Source organism: Scyliorhinus torazame, chromosome 6 (assembly GCF_047496885.1).
Source record: "Scyliorhinus torazame isolate Kashiwa2021f chromosome 6, sScyTor2.1, whole genome shotgun sequence".
Lineage (NCBI taxonomy): Eukaryota > Metazoa > Chordata > Chondrichthyes > Carcharhiniformes > Scyliorhinidae > Scyliorhinus > Scyliorhinus torazame.
This window is the reverse complement of record NC_092712.1, coordinates 317,946,619-317,960,799: the sequence shown is the minus strand read 5'-3', so window position 1 is coordinate 317,960,799 and position 14,181 is coordinate 317,946,619.

The window sequence follows — 14,181 nt, the reverse complement described above, 5'->3', positions numbered from 1 at the left end:
TCACAACCCTCGGAGAGAAGAGAATTCTCCTCATCTCTATCCTAAAAGGGGTGTCTTCTAATTTTAAACAGTGCCCATTCATTCCAAACTCACCCACAAGAGGAAACATCGTTTCCACATCCACCTTGTGGAAACCGATCCATAAGACAATAAGACCATAAGACATAGGAGCGGAAGTAAGGCCATTCGGCCCATCGAGTCCACTCCACCATTCAATCATGGCTGATTTCAACTCCATTTACCCGCTCTCTCTCCATAGCCCTTAATTCCTCGAGAAATCAAAAATTTATCAACTTCTGTCTTAAAGGCACTCAACGTCCCGGCCTCCGCCGCCCTCTGTGGCAATGAATTCCACAGACCCACCACTCTCTGGCTGAAGAAATTTCTCCTCATCTCTGTTCTAAAGTGACTCCCTTTTATTCTAAGGCTGTGCCCCCGGGTCCTAGTCTCCCCTGTTAATGGAAACAACTTCCCTACGTCCACCCTATCTAAGCCATTCATTATCTTGTAAGTTTCTATTAGATCTCCCCTCAACCTCCTAAACTCCAATGAATATAATCCCAGGATCCTCAGACGTTCATCGTATGTTAGGCCTACCATTCCTGGGATCATCCGTGTGAATCTCCGCTGGACCCGCTGCAGTGCCAGTATGTCCTTCCTGAGGTGTGGGGCCCAAAATTGCTCACAGTATTCTAAATGGGGCCTAACTAATGTCCCCTCTCATCCTTCAGCGAGTATGAGCCCAAACTGTTCAATCTCTCCTCATACGTCAACCGCTTCATCCCCGGAATCAACCTGGCGAACCCCCTCCAAACTGCTTCCAATGCCACCACATCCTTCCTCAAATAAGGAGAGCAAAACTGGACACAATACTCCAGATGTGGCCTCACCAACACCCTATACAATTGCAACAACACTTCTCTACGTTGACACATAGTCCTTTTGCAATAAACGCAAAAGTTCCATTTGCCCTATTTAATTGCAGGCTGTACCTGCACACCGACCTTCTGCGATTCATGAAGAAACACACCCAGATCCCTCTGCCCAGACACATTTTGAATCTACTTTCCATTTAGATAATAATTTGTCGGACTATTTTTTTATTTTTTAAAAATAATTTTTATTAAGGTTTTCATAAAATATCAAGAACAAAATGAAAAAAGAACCCAACAGGGTTAAGTACAAAACACAGACTAGAAAAGCAACCCTCCATACCCCCCTCCCCCCTGTACATAAATAATAAATTAACATTAACACCCCGACTTAACACAACTGATATATACACCCCCTCAGACCCTCCAGTGTAAATAACATAAACAAAAATAAAGTAACACCCCCCCCCCCCCCCCCACTCCCGAGCTGCTGCTGCCATTGACCAATGTCTACCGTTCTGCCAGGAAGTCTAAGAACGGTTGCCATCGCCTAAAGAACCCTTGTACCGACCCTCTCAAGGCGAATTTCACCCTCTCCAATTTAATGAACCCCGCCATATCGCTGATCCAGGATTCCACACTTTGGGGGCCTCGCATCCTTCCACTGAAGGAGAATCCTTCGCCGGGCTACCAGGGACGCAAAGGCCAGAATACCGGCCTCTTTCGCCTCCTGCACTCCTGGCTCCTCTGCCACCCCAAATACTGTGAGCCCCCAGCCCGGTTTAACCCTGGATCCTACCACCCTCGACACCGTCCTCGCTACGCCCTTCCAAAATTCCTCCAGCACTGGCCATGCCCAGAACATATGGGTGTGATTTGCTGGGCTCTCTGAGCACCTAACACACCTGTCCTTACCCCCAAAAAACCGGCTCATCCTTGTCCCGGTCATGTGTGCCCTGTGCAGCACCTTAAACTGTATGAGGCTGAGCCTCGCGCATGATGAGGAAGAGTTCACCCTCTCTAGGGCATCTGCCCACGTCCCTTCCCCAATCACCTCTCTCAACTCCTCCTCCCACCTACCTTTCACCTCCACCACCAGGGCCTCCTTCTCCTGCATCACCTGGTAAGTTTCTGAGATCTTCCCCAGTCCCACCCACCCCCCGAGAGCACCCTGTCCTGTACTGTGTGTGGCCGTAGCACGGGAATTCCGCCACCTGCTGTCTGGCAAACGCCCTTACCTGTAAGTACCTGAAGGTGTTCCCCGGGGGGAGCCCGTACTTCTCCTCCAGCTCACCCAGGCTCGCGAACTTCCCGTCCACAAACAGGTCCCCCAACTTTCGTACGCCTGCCCTGTGCCACCCCGAAAACCCTCCACCTGTTCTCCCTGGGGCGAACCGGTGGTTCCCCCGTATTGGGGGCCACACCGAGGCCCCAACTTCCCCCCTATGCCACCTCCACTGCCCCCAAATTTTGAGGGAAGCCGCCACCACCGGGCTCGTGGTATACCTCCTTGGAGGGAGCGGCAGCGGCGCCGTTGCCAGCGCCCCCAGACCCGTACCCACACAAGATGCCGTCTCCAACCTCTTCCATGCAGCCCCCTCCCCCTCCATCACCCACTTGCGCACCATCGTCGCATTGGCGGCCCAGTAGTACCCACAGAGGTTGGGCAGCACCAGCCCCCCCCTATCTCTACTCCGCTCCAGGAACACCCTTCTCACCCTCGGAGTCCCTCGCGCCCACACAAACCCCATTATACTCCTGTCACCCGCCTGAAAAAAGCCTTCGGGGGAAACATGGGGAGGCACTGGAACAGGATCAAAAACCTTGGGAGCACTGTCATTTTGATTGACTGCACCCTACCCGCCAAGGACAGCGGCAACGCGTCCCACCTCTTAAACTCCTCCTCCATTTGCTCCACCAGCCTTGTAAAATTAAGCCTATGCAGGGCCCCCCAGCTCCTGGCCACCTGGACCCCCAAATACCTGATGCTCCTCTCCGCCCTTTTTAGTCGGAGCTCGCCAATCCCCCTCTCTGGTCCTCTGGGTGAACCACGAACAGCTCGTTCATCCCCATGTTGAGCTTCTACCCCGAAAAGTCCCCGAATTCCCTAAGAATCCTCATTATCTCCGGCATTCCCCCCACCGGGTCCGCCGCATACAGCAGCAGGTCGTCCGCATAGAGCGACACCCTATGCTCCTCCCCACCCCGCACCAACCCCTTCCAGTTCCTTGACTCCCTCAGTGCCATAGCCAGGGGTTCAATCACCAGTGCGAAGAGCAGGGGGGACAGGGGACACCCCTGCCTCGTCCCTCGGTGCAACCGAAAATACTCGGACCTCCTCCTGTTTGTGGCCACACTCGCCATCAGGACCTCATACAACAGCCTAACCCACCTAACAAACCCCTCCACAAACCCGAACCTCTTCAGCACCTCCCACAGGTACCCCCACTCTACCCTATCGAAGGCTTTATCAGCGTCCATCGCCACCACTATCTCCACCTCCCCCTCCCTCGCCGGCATCATGATAACGTTCAAAAGCCTCCGCACATTCGCGTCCAACTGCCTCCCCTTCACAAACCCCGTCTGGTCTTCATGGATGATCTGCAGCACACAATCCTCAATCCTCGTGGCTAAGACCTTCGCCAGCACCTTGGCATCTACATTTAGCAAGGAAATCTGTAAGACCCACACTGCAGAGGATCCTTGTCCCGCTTCAGGATCAAGGAGATCAGTGCCCGGGACATCGTCGGGGGTAAAACCCCCCGCTCCCTTGCCTCATTGAAGGTCCTAACTAGCAACGGGCCCAACAGGTCCAGATATTTTTTATAGAGTTCGACTGGGAAACCGTCTGGCCCCGGTGCCTTCCCCGCCTGCATGCTTCCTGTCCCTTTGGTCAGCTCCTCCAGCCCAATCGGGTCCCCAAATCCCGCCACCAGTCCCTCTTCCACCTTTGGAAACCTCAATTGGTCCAGGAAGCAGCCCATCCCTCCCTCCTCCCGGGGGGGCTCGAATTGGTACAATTCCTCGTAAAAGTCCCTGAAGACCCCATTGATGCCAACCCCACTCCGCACCACACTCCCTCCCCTGTCCTTAACTCCCCCGATCTCCCTAGCTGCGTCCCGCTTCCGAAGCTGATGCGCCAGCATCCGGCTTGCCTTTTCCCCATACTCGTAAATCGCCCCCTGGGCCTTCCTCCACTGCACCGCCGCCTTCCTGGTGGTCACCAGGTCGAATTTGGCCTGGAGGCTGCGCCTCTTCCTCAACAATCCTTCCTCAGGTTCTTCCGCATACCTCCTGTCTACCCTCGCCATCTCCCCCACCAGCCTCTCCCTCTCCCCCCCGATCCCTCCGCTCCTTGTGGGTCCTAATAGAGATCAGCTCTCCCCTCACCACCGCCTTCAGCGCCTCCCAAAACATCCCCACTCGGACCTCCCCGTTGTCGTTGGTCTCCAAGTACCTCTCCATACTTCCTCGGACCCGCTCGCCACCTCCTCATCCGCCAACAGCCCCACCTCCAAGTGCCACAACGGGCGCTGGTCCCTCTCCTCCCCCATCTCCAAGTCCACCCAATGCGGGACGTGGTCCGAAATGGCTATTGCCGAATACTCAGTATCCTCTACTCTCGCCATCAGCGCCCTACTCAAAATGAAAACGTCGATTCGGGAATAAGCCTTACGGACATGCGAGAAGAATGAAAATTCCCTAGCCCCCGTACTTGCAAATCTCCAAGGGTCCACCCCTCCCATCTGGTCCATAAACCCCTCAGCACTCTAGCCGCCGCCAGCTTCCTACCCGTCCTAGACCTGGAGCGACCCAGTGCCGGATCCAGCACCGTGTTAAAGTCTCCCCCCATTATCAGGCCCCCCACTTCCAAGTCTGGGATCTGACCCAACATACGCCGCATAAAACCCGAATCGTCCCAGTTTGGGGCATACACATTGACCAGTACCACCCTCTCTCCCTGCAACTTACCACTTACCATTATGTACCTACCGCCATTATCTGCCACAATGCTCGACGCCTCGAATAACACCTTCTTTCCCACCGAGATCGCCACCCCTCGATTTTTGGCATCTAGCCCCGAGTGAAACACCTGACCTACCCACCCTTTCCTCAGTCTTACCTGGTCTGCCACTTTCAGGTGTGTCTCCTGGAGCATAACCACATCCGCCTTGAGCCCCTTCAGGTGCGCGAACACTCGGGCCCGCTTAACCGGCCCATTCCGTCCCCTTACATTCCAGGTTATCAGCCGGATCAGGGGGGGCTACCCGCCCCCCTCCCCCGCCGACTAGCCATGACCCCCTCCTCGGCCAGCCACGCGCCCGCACACCACACCCGGCCCGTTCCCCACAGCAGCATACCCCCGTCTCGCTCCAGCTCCCCCTTGACCATAGCAGCAGCAACTCGATCCTCCCCCCGCCCCCCCACCCCCCCACCACCACCCCCCCCCCCCCGCCCCCCCATCCCCCCACCCCCGGGCCCATCCTAGCTGATTTACTCCCCCCATTGCACTTCCGCAAGTCAGCTGACTCCTGCTGACCCCGGCCACTCCCGCCTCTCCTTCGACTCCTCCCATTGTATGACACACTCTCCTCTCCCCTTCCCCATCCATAGGCTCTCCCCCTCCCCCGTCCATTCTCAGCGCGGGAAACAACCCTCGCTTCCCCGCCCCGGCCCCGCCTCCTCCAGTCTTCAGCGCGGGAAAAAGCCCGTGCTTTCCACCTACCCGGCCCCACCACCTCTGACGCAGCTCCTTTTACAGGCCCAATCCCCTCACCCCCGACTCGGGCCTCCCCCTCCCCCGCGGGGCCCCATCTCACCGCCGGCCACCACCCCTGTTCCGTTTACCTACCCCCCTCCAAGAGCCCCCCCCCCCCCCCGATCAACCCAACCAAAACACTGCCCAACCCGCCCCAACCACCCTCACCGACCCGAAAGAGAATAACACAGAGAAAAAGAAACCAGGAGCAAAGCAAAGGCCCCCCCCTCAAAAAAATTAAAAAATGTTTTAACATATCAACTGCAGTCCCCAATCGTCCATCCCGACAACTTCTCGGCCTGAACAAAGGCCCAGGCCTCCTCCGGAGACTCAAAATAATGGTGCCGGTCCTTATGGGTGACCCACAGTCGCGCCGGCTGCAACATGCCAAACTTCACCCCCTTCCTGTGCAGCACCGCCTTCGTTTGATTGTACCCGGCCCTCCTCTTCGCCACCTCCGCACTCCAGTCCTGGTATATTCGAACCTCCGCATTCTCCCACCTGCTGCTCCTCTCCTTCTTGGCCCACCTGAACACACACTCCCGATCGAACCGTTGGAACCTCACCAGCACCGCCCGCGGAGGCTCGTTAGCCTTGGGCCTCCTCGCCAGCACTCTATGGGCCCCTTCCAGCTCCAGGGGCCCCTGGAAGGACCCCACTCCCATCAGCGAGTTCAACATGGTGACCACATAGGCCCCCACGTCCGGCCCCTCCGGTAGGCCCAAAATCCGCAGATTTTTCCACCTCGACCAATTCTCCATCTCCTCGAACCGCTCCTGCCATTTCTTGTGGAGCGCCCCGTGCGCCTCCAACTTTACCGCCAGGCCTAAGGTCTCGTCCTCGTTGTCGGAGATATTTTGTCAAGCCTCGCGGATCTCCACCCCCTGGGCCGTCTGTGTCTCCAGCAGCTTATCAATAGAAGCCTTCATCGGCTCTAGCAGGTCCGCTTTAATCTCTCTGAAGCAGCGCTGGATACCCTCCTGCTGCTCCTCCGCCCACTGCATCCACGCTGCCTGGTCTCCGCCCGCCGCCATTTTGTTCTTCCCTCGCACCTTCTTCGGGTCCACCACCACCTTTTTAGTTGCCCCGCTCCTAGTAGAAGCCATATATTATCGGGGAGCTGTTATAATCTCCTTCCCACACCGGGAAATGTCAAAAAAGTGCCGTTGGGGGCCCTGAAAAGAGTTTTTGCGGGAACCGCCGAATGTGCAACTTAGCTCCGCATAGCCGCAACCGAACGTCTCATCGGACTATTTTTTTTGCCAACATGGATAACCTCACACTTATCCACATTCAACTCCATCTGCCAAATTTTGCCCCAACCTCCGATCTATATCCATCTGTAAAATCTGTATCTCCTCGTCACTGTCTGCTTTCCCACCTATTTTAGTATCATCCGCAAATGTTGTTATGTTACACTCTGTCCCTGCTTGCAGATCATTTTTCTAGATTGTAAACAGTTGAGGTCCGAGGACTGACCCTGCGACATCCCACTGGTTACAGTTCGCCAGCCAGAGAAGGATCCATTTATCCCAACCCTCTGCTTTCTGTCAGTCAGCCAATCCTCATTCCAATCTAGTACTCTACCCCCAACCCCCTGCGATCTCACCTTCTGGATCAATCATTTATGCAACACCTTATTAAACGCCCTCTGGAAGCCCAGATATACCACATCCACAGGTTCCCCATTATCCACCTTGCTGGTTAAGTCCTCAAAGAGCTCGAGCAAGTTTGTCAAGCATGACTCACCCTTCAGAAAACCACACTGACAATAGCGGATTGAGCTTTGTCTTTCCAAACGTTCAGTCATCTCCTCCTAAATGATTGATTCCACACTGTCCATGTGGAGTTTGCACATTCTCCCCGTGTCTGTGTGGGTTTCACCCTGACAGCCCAAAAATGTGCACATTAGGTGGCTTAGCCTCGCTAAATTGCCCCTTAATTGGAAAAAAATAATAATTGGGTACTCTAAATTTATATAAAAAAAGAAAATGATTGATTCCAGCAACTCCCCACCACAGATCAAGCTAACCGGTCTATAGTTTCCTATTTATTGCCTCTCTCCCTTTTTGAATAGGGGAGTTATATTAGTGTGTTACCAATCCACCGGGAACTTTCCAGAATCCAGGGACTTTTGAAATATCGTAACCAATGCATCCACCATCTCTGCTGCCGCCTCCTTTAATACCCTAGGTGCAGGCCGTCAGGTCCTGGAGACTTTTCTGCCTTTAATCCCATTAGTTTATTCAATACCTTCTCCATTGTGATGGTTACTGCACCAAGTTCCTCTGCATTAACTGCAGTTCTTGGAAAAAAAATTATTATTCTCTACAGTGAAGGCAGAGGCAAAATGTTGGTTCAGTGCCTCCGCCATCTCTGTGTTCCCCATTATTACCTTACCAGTATCGTCCTCTCAGGGGCCAACATTTACTTCAGCTATTCTCTTCCTCTTTATATATTTATATAAGCTTTTGATATCAATGTTTTATATTTTCTGCTAGTTTCCTTTCGTAGTTCACCTTAGCTTTTTTGATTCTATTTTTAGTAGCTTTTTGCTGACCCCTGAAGTTCTCCCAATCCTCCAGCTTACCATTAGCTTTTGCCGTAGGGTAGGCCCTAGGTATTTGCCTTTGTGCCCTCCTTAATTTCCTTGTTTAGCCATGGAACGTTTTTCTCCCATTTACAATTCCTCTTAGGAATGTACTTTAACTGAGAGAAGGTCAATATCTCCCTCAACATCCGCTATTGTTCCTCAACTGTCCTACCCTCAATTATTTGTGCCCAGTCTATTTGGGCCAACTCTTTCCTCAGGCCTGTTTTATTACCTCTTCACAACACTAAAACTTGAATATGGCACTCTGTCTTCTATTGCTCAATCTGAATTTGAATTCTAGCATGCTGTGATCACTCCTTCCAGGAGGATCCTGATAACAAGGCTATTTATCAACCCTTCTTCGTTACATTAATACTAAATCTAAAATCGCCTGCTCCCTGGTTGGCTCCATAACATATTGCTCTAAGAAACAATCCTTGTGCACTCTATGGAATCTCCCTTGAGGCTACCCTTGCCAATTTGATTAATCCAGTCAATATGCATGTTAAAATCACCCATGCTTACCGTTATGCCCTTCTCACAAGCCCTCATTATTTATTGGTTTATATTATCAGAACACTGCCCTGGCGGCATCAGAATGTGATGCAAATCCCTGCCTAATCATTCCAAAGGATGGTTCCTGTGCAGCACCACAATCACGGCACATCATGATTTTTCCAAAGTGGGGTACACTGGCTGATCAATAATCACTCATGCATACTCAGTCACGCTCACCACGATGACCCACCACCACAGGCATTGGGACCTGATAAACCTTACCTGATACTGTTAGGATCCTTCCTGTTTGTTCCCTGTTTATTCCCTTATTTTCCTTTTCATTTATTTATGCTGTTACAATTTCGATCCTTGGATGTTTAATGGACCTGTGACTTTAAGGCAAAGCAATCTGTAAGCAGCCTGTGCCTTGCATTCAAACAGAAGGATCCATGCTGTTTTAGGCTGGTGATTGCAGATTGACTGACAGCAGTACTGACTCAATTTGATTGATTTGGCTGGTGGCAAATAAATTGGCCCAAAATGCTGTGTTCTGTCCAGCAACAGATGGTGAATGAATCTGATCCCACTGGAACCGTTTCAGAGCTTCAAGGGTTGAGATTTTGGTTTCATGTTTAATTTTGCAGCCTTGATGAAGGGATCTAACTAACTCTCTCCAGAAAATATCTAACTGAACTAGGGCAGCACGGTAGCACAAGTGGATAGCACTGTGACTTCACAGCGCTAGGGTCCCAGGTTCGATTCCCCGCTGGGTCATTGTCTGTGCGGAGTCTGCACATTCTACCCCTGTCTGCGTGGGTTTCCTCCGGGTGCTTCGGTTTCGTCCCACAGTCAGGTTGATTGGCCATGATAAATTGCCCTTAGTGGCCAAAAAGGTGAGGATGGGTTATTGGGTTACGGGGATAGAGTGGAAGTGAGGGCTGACGTGGGTCGGTGCAGACTCGATGGGCCGAATGGCCTCCTTCGGCACTGTATGTTCTATGTTCTGAACCTTTAGAGAAGGCCAGTGTGAGGGGTGTCATTCTCTCGAGGCTGCAAAGGCTTGAAGTCAAACCAGGAGCTGAAAGAAAGGTTTGATGTGGAATAATGTGCCCATGCAGAAAGATAGAGGCCAAGAGGTGAACCTCGAACTGAAGGCCCGGTCTCTGTGCTGGCTTTTTAAAAGGGCAAGTTAACTTATTCCCAGATAAGAAATAAAGCATCTCTCCAGAAAGCCTGCTGCCAGTGAGTACTAAATTCTCTAACCTGAATGAATGATTCTGCAAAGAAGATCATTACCACGTGTAAACCAGAGACTTTAATCAGCGAGCGTGTTGTGAGGAAAGTGTGCAAACGAATCACCATTTGAAGCAATGACTCTTCTTTTTTGGCTTTCATCCTTATTATTTTTATCCCTTTCCATCCCTCTGTGTTTGTCTGTCTTGGGTAAAGTGTGCGGCAGCTAAAGGCGATAATGCGTTAGCTTGCTGTTATTCAGTTGCATTTTCTTCATATGTTATTATTATACTTGCTATAAATAGAAAGTAAATGTGTTTAAACTTACAAACCTGGTGATTGTAATTATTGGGCAGCTGAAGGCCAAGACTTGAGGCATTTTTCTAAGAATTATTGGCTCTGAAAACTTGACTCTGGGGCAAGTGGGGCTGGAATTGACTGTGCACTGGCCCAGGGTGTCGTAACAATACTTACAATGTGAGGTTGACCTCGGAGTCTGGGCCAGCAGGGGGATGATGCCACGATGTGTGCCATGCGCTACCACGGAACCTGTGAGGGGAAATCACAAAGGAACAAATTGCTCCGAATTCTGGACATTTGAAATAAAAACAAAAAATGCTGGAAGTAAACAGCAAATCTGTCAGCATCTGTGGAGAGAGCAACAGAGCCAACAAAGAATTAGCGACCGATAGTGTTGACTTTGTTTCTTTCCCTGTAGATGCTGCCAGATCAGCTGAGTAACTCCAGCAATTTCTGTTTCTCGCACAAGTAAAGTTAGCCCAATGACAGCAGCAGTCAGCACTTTCTTGCGGACTTGTCGAGAGAAGATCTCAGGGGATGAAACAGTTGAAAACTCTCCTCGCAAAGATCTCAAACACAACTTCAACTTTTAAAAAAAAAGTAAACTTAGAGTACCCAATTATTGTTTTCCAATTGAAGGACAATTTAGCGTGGCCAATCCACCTACCCTGCACATCTAGGGGTTGTGGGAGTGAGACCCAACAGTGAGAATGTGCAAACTCCACATGGACAGTGACCCGGGGCCAGGATCGAACCCGGGTCCTCGGCGCTGTGGGGCAGCAGTGCCAACCGCTGAGCCACCGTGCCGCCCAACACCACTTCAAAGTAACAGCCATCAAAACGAAGGCCACGGTCACTTGGCTGCAGACTAATACCTGTATCCATTGATCTCTTCCTCTTTATGCTGGAATATCATTCCTTTGTATCATTGGCACAAAGTGCTGACTGCAAAAGATGTCTTCCAATGTTCTCCAGGAAAGTTTGACCTCTTTATCCTCCGCCTTGTGATGTGTGCTCCCCAACTTTTCCCATCCCTTTCAATTTGTTTCACACGCAACCTTCCTCACCTAAAGACGCTGGTGCCCTTTGGTCCACCGGAGTTTGCACCAGGAGTTTTGGATTATTCTGTAAATGAGCTCAGACGAACACTAATAGCACAGGGTGAGAATCATCAACATTTTCAGCATGGAAAGAAACCAATTAGCCAACAGTGTCTGTGCTGGCTTTTTAAAAGGGCAAGTTAACTTATTCCCAGGCCTCCACATTTTTGTCCATCACCCTGAACGACCCTCGGCCGTCAGTACTTGTGCAGCTATTTTTTAAAATTAATGATCTGAAGGCTTCAGAGAAGGTGCAGAAAAGGGGCTCGATTCTCCATTCTGGAGCCAAAGTGCTGCCCCTGGTGTAGAATTGCAGGAACAGCGTGCTCCCACTCGGAGTGCCAGCCTGGAGAAAGTCATGCCATGTGAATGGGTCAGCATGCTTCCCGCCTGGGTCCCGGCCTCGCTGGCATCTGAATCGCTGGGGTCGGGAACCGCGTTCAGAGCCTGACAAGCCGGAGCAGCTTTTAAACTCTCCACTCAGCACAGACTGTCATTCCAGCCAAGAAGAATGAAATGAAAATCACTTATTGTCACAAGTAGGCTTCAATGAAGTTACTGTGAAAAGCCCCAAGTCGCCACATTCCGGCGCCTGTTCTCGAGGCTGGTACGGGAATTGAACCATGCTGCTGGCCTGCCTTGGTCTGCTTTCAAAGCCAGTGATTTAGCCCTGACCTGCTCCAAGGTTCTGGGAGTCAGAGATCGACAGAATGCTGGATGTCATTGAGGAGAGGAGGGACACCCTCTTCCCAGGGTGGGGCGGAGACTCAAGCCTGCTATACAGATAGGTGTTTGAGATGGCAGAGGCTGTGAATGCTGGCAGCCTCATCAAGAGGGCTGGCACGCAGTGCTGTAAGAAGATGAGCACCGTCCTTTGAGCAGCTCGGATGAGGAACTACGTCTGTGCCCCTGACATCACTTCCATTCCTCACATCAGCCCCCAATCTCCTAGAGGTCAATTACACCCCACCTCCCTGACAACCCACCCTCCACAAAACTCCAACACATGTATTGTCCTCTTTGGCCAGGAGCCTTGCACACACACGTCACCAGTTGCCGAACCTCCCCTGTAACTTCAGAAGCATCTGGGCTGTCCGGGTTCACTGCCCCACCCCAATCCAGACCCTCAGAACACCCCAAAGCGGACCTCCGGGGAAGACACCGACTTCTCACCATTGTTGTCACCAGCGCCATCCACAATCACGGAGACTATCACCGCAGTGGGTAATGTTAGTGAGCAGGCTCCTGGGTCACCCTCTGGTGAGCACCACACACTTGCTGCAGCACATCAGGTGGAGGCAGGGTCCCCCGAGGGATTGGACAGTCAGAGGGCTGTCTGATCCCAGGGAATAGTTGCCATCAAGACAGATATTGCGTTTCTGGAAAAGACTATTCCATCTGGTGCAGCTGGAGAAGCACATCCAGAATCTACAGGAGGGGGTGTCAGCATCTTTCCATGCCAGCAAGCACAGCTGGAGGAATCCAGCCACCTTCAGGCGCAGGGGATGATGCCAAAAATGGGTGGCACCCAGGCCAACACTGAAAGGGTGGGTTATGCAGTGGTAGGCCTGGGGAAACGTGTCAGAGTCTTGTGTCAGGATGTCCAAAGCTTGGGGCACACATGGCTGAGATGCAGGACAGGGGAGCACAGTCACAGGCGGACATGTCCCGGGTGCACGTGGACATTTCTGCAGCACTCCAGGTCTTGAACCATTTACAATGGCTCATGGATGGAGGCATCGAGAGCATTGGCCTGGGCGCTGTCTAACTTTAGCTAGTCAAAGAGGGACATGGCACAATCCCAGGGAGACATGACTGAGGCAGTGAGGGGCATGGCTCATTCACTGAGGAACATGACGCAGTCTCAGAATGCCGTGGGTCAGGGCATCGTAACCAGGGGCGGGTCTCTAAGGCAACGGCAGGTGATGGTAGAGCCTCTGGATCTCATGCCAGCTTCACCTCTATCCCACATAGTAGCCCAGGGGTCAGCGAGCACCCCGAGGGAGGAGAAAATGATGGGACCCATTGTAGCGCACAATGACTTACGAGAGAGACGAGAAGTGATGAAGTCGATTCAAGCTTTATTAAGCGAGACTTGACCCCAGCAGTTCAGCAACAGAATGAAGCGGCGGGGAGAAGCTCAGGTTCTTATACTCCGCCTTCAGGGCGGAGCCAGGAGTCAGTAGCCAACCAGGACCCGGGATCTGTCAGCCAATAGCATCACGGCTTCACAGTCCCACATGACCCCTAATACATACCACCACATTCACCCCTTGTTAAAAAGGAATCCGGCGGGGTGGTGGTTCGCATGGTGGTAGGGGTTTAAAAGGCTGGCCCTGGAAGGAAAATTTCGGACATGTTACTACAGTTTTAGCCCTACACTGGGCTATGTAAAAAGTTTGCGAAACTATTTACAATATGAGCAAGAGAAAAAAAATGTTTTTTGTTACACGACAACAACATTCTTGGTGTCACGTGGATGCCACGAGTCGAGCGGGCGGTCTGGTCTTCCTCGTCGATCGCCTCAGCCCCGGTGGTGGTGCAGGTGCTTGTTCAGGCGTTGTCGCCTCCGGGAGCGTTTCGGTGTTTGTTCCTGTTTCACTCCTGGGCGGGCACGGGAGGAGGACCGATCCTCCCGGGAAGGGGGCGGTCGCAGGGTGCGCCGGTGGTAGGGAGAGGATGATCGGTGTCGGGGGGGTGTGTGTGTTGCCGGCGGGCGCCAGGTCCCGCAGGGAGACCGTGTCCTGTCGGCCGTCGGGGTACGCCACGTAGGCGTACTGCGGGTTCGCGTGGAGAAGGTGAACCCTCTCGACCAACGGGTCCGAT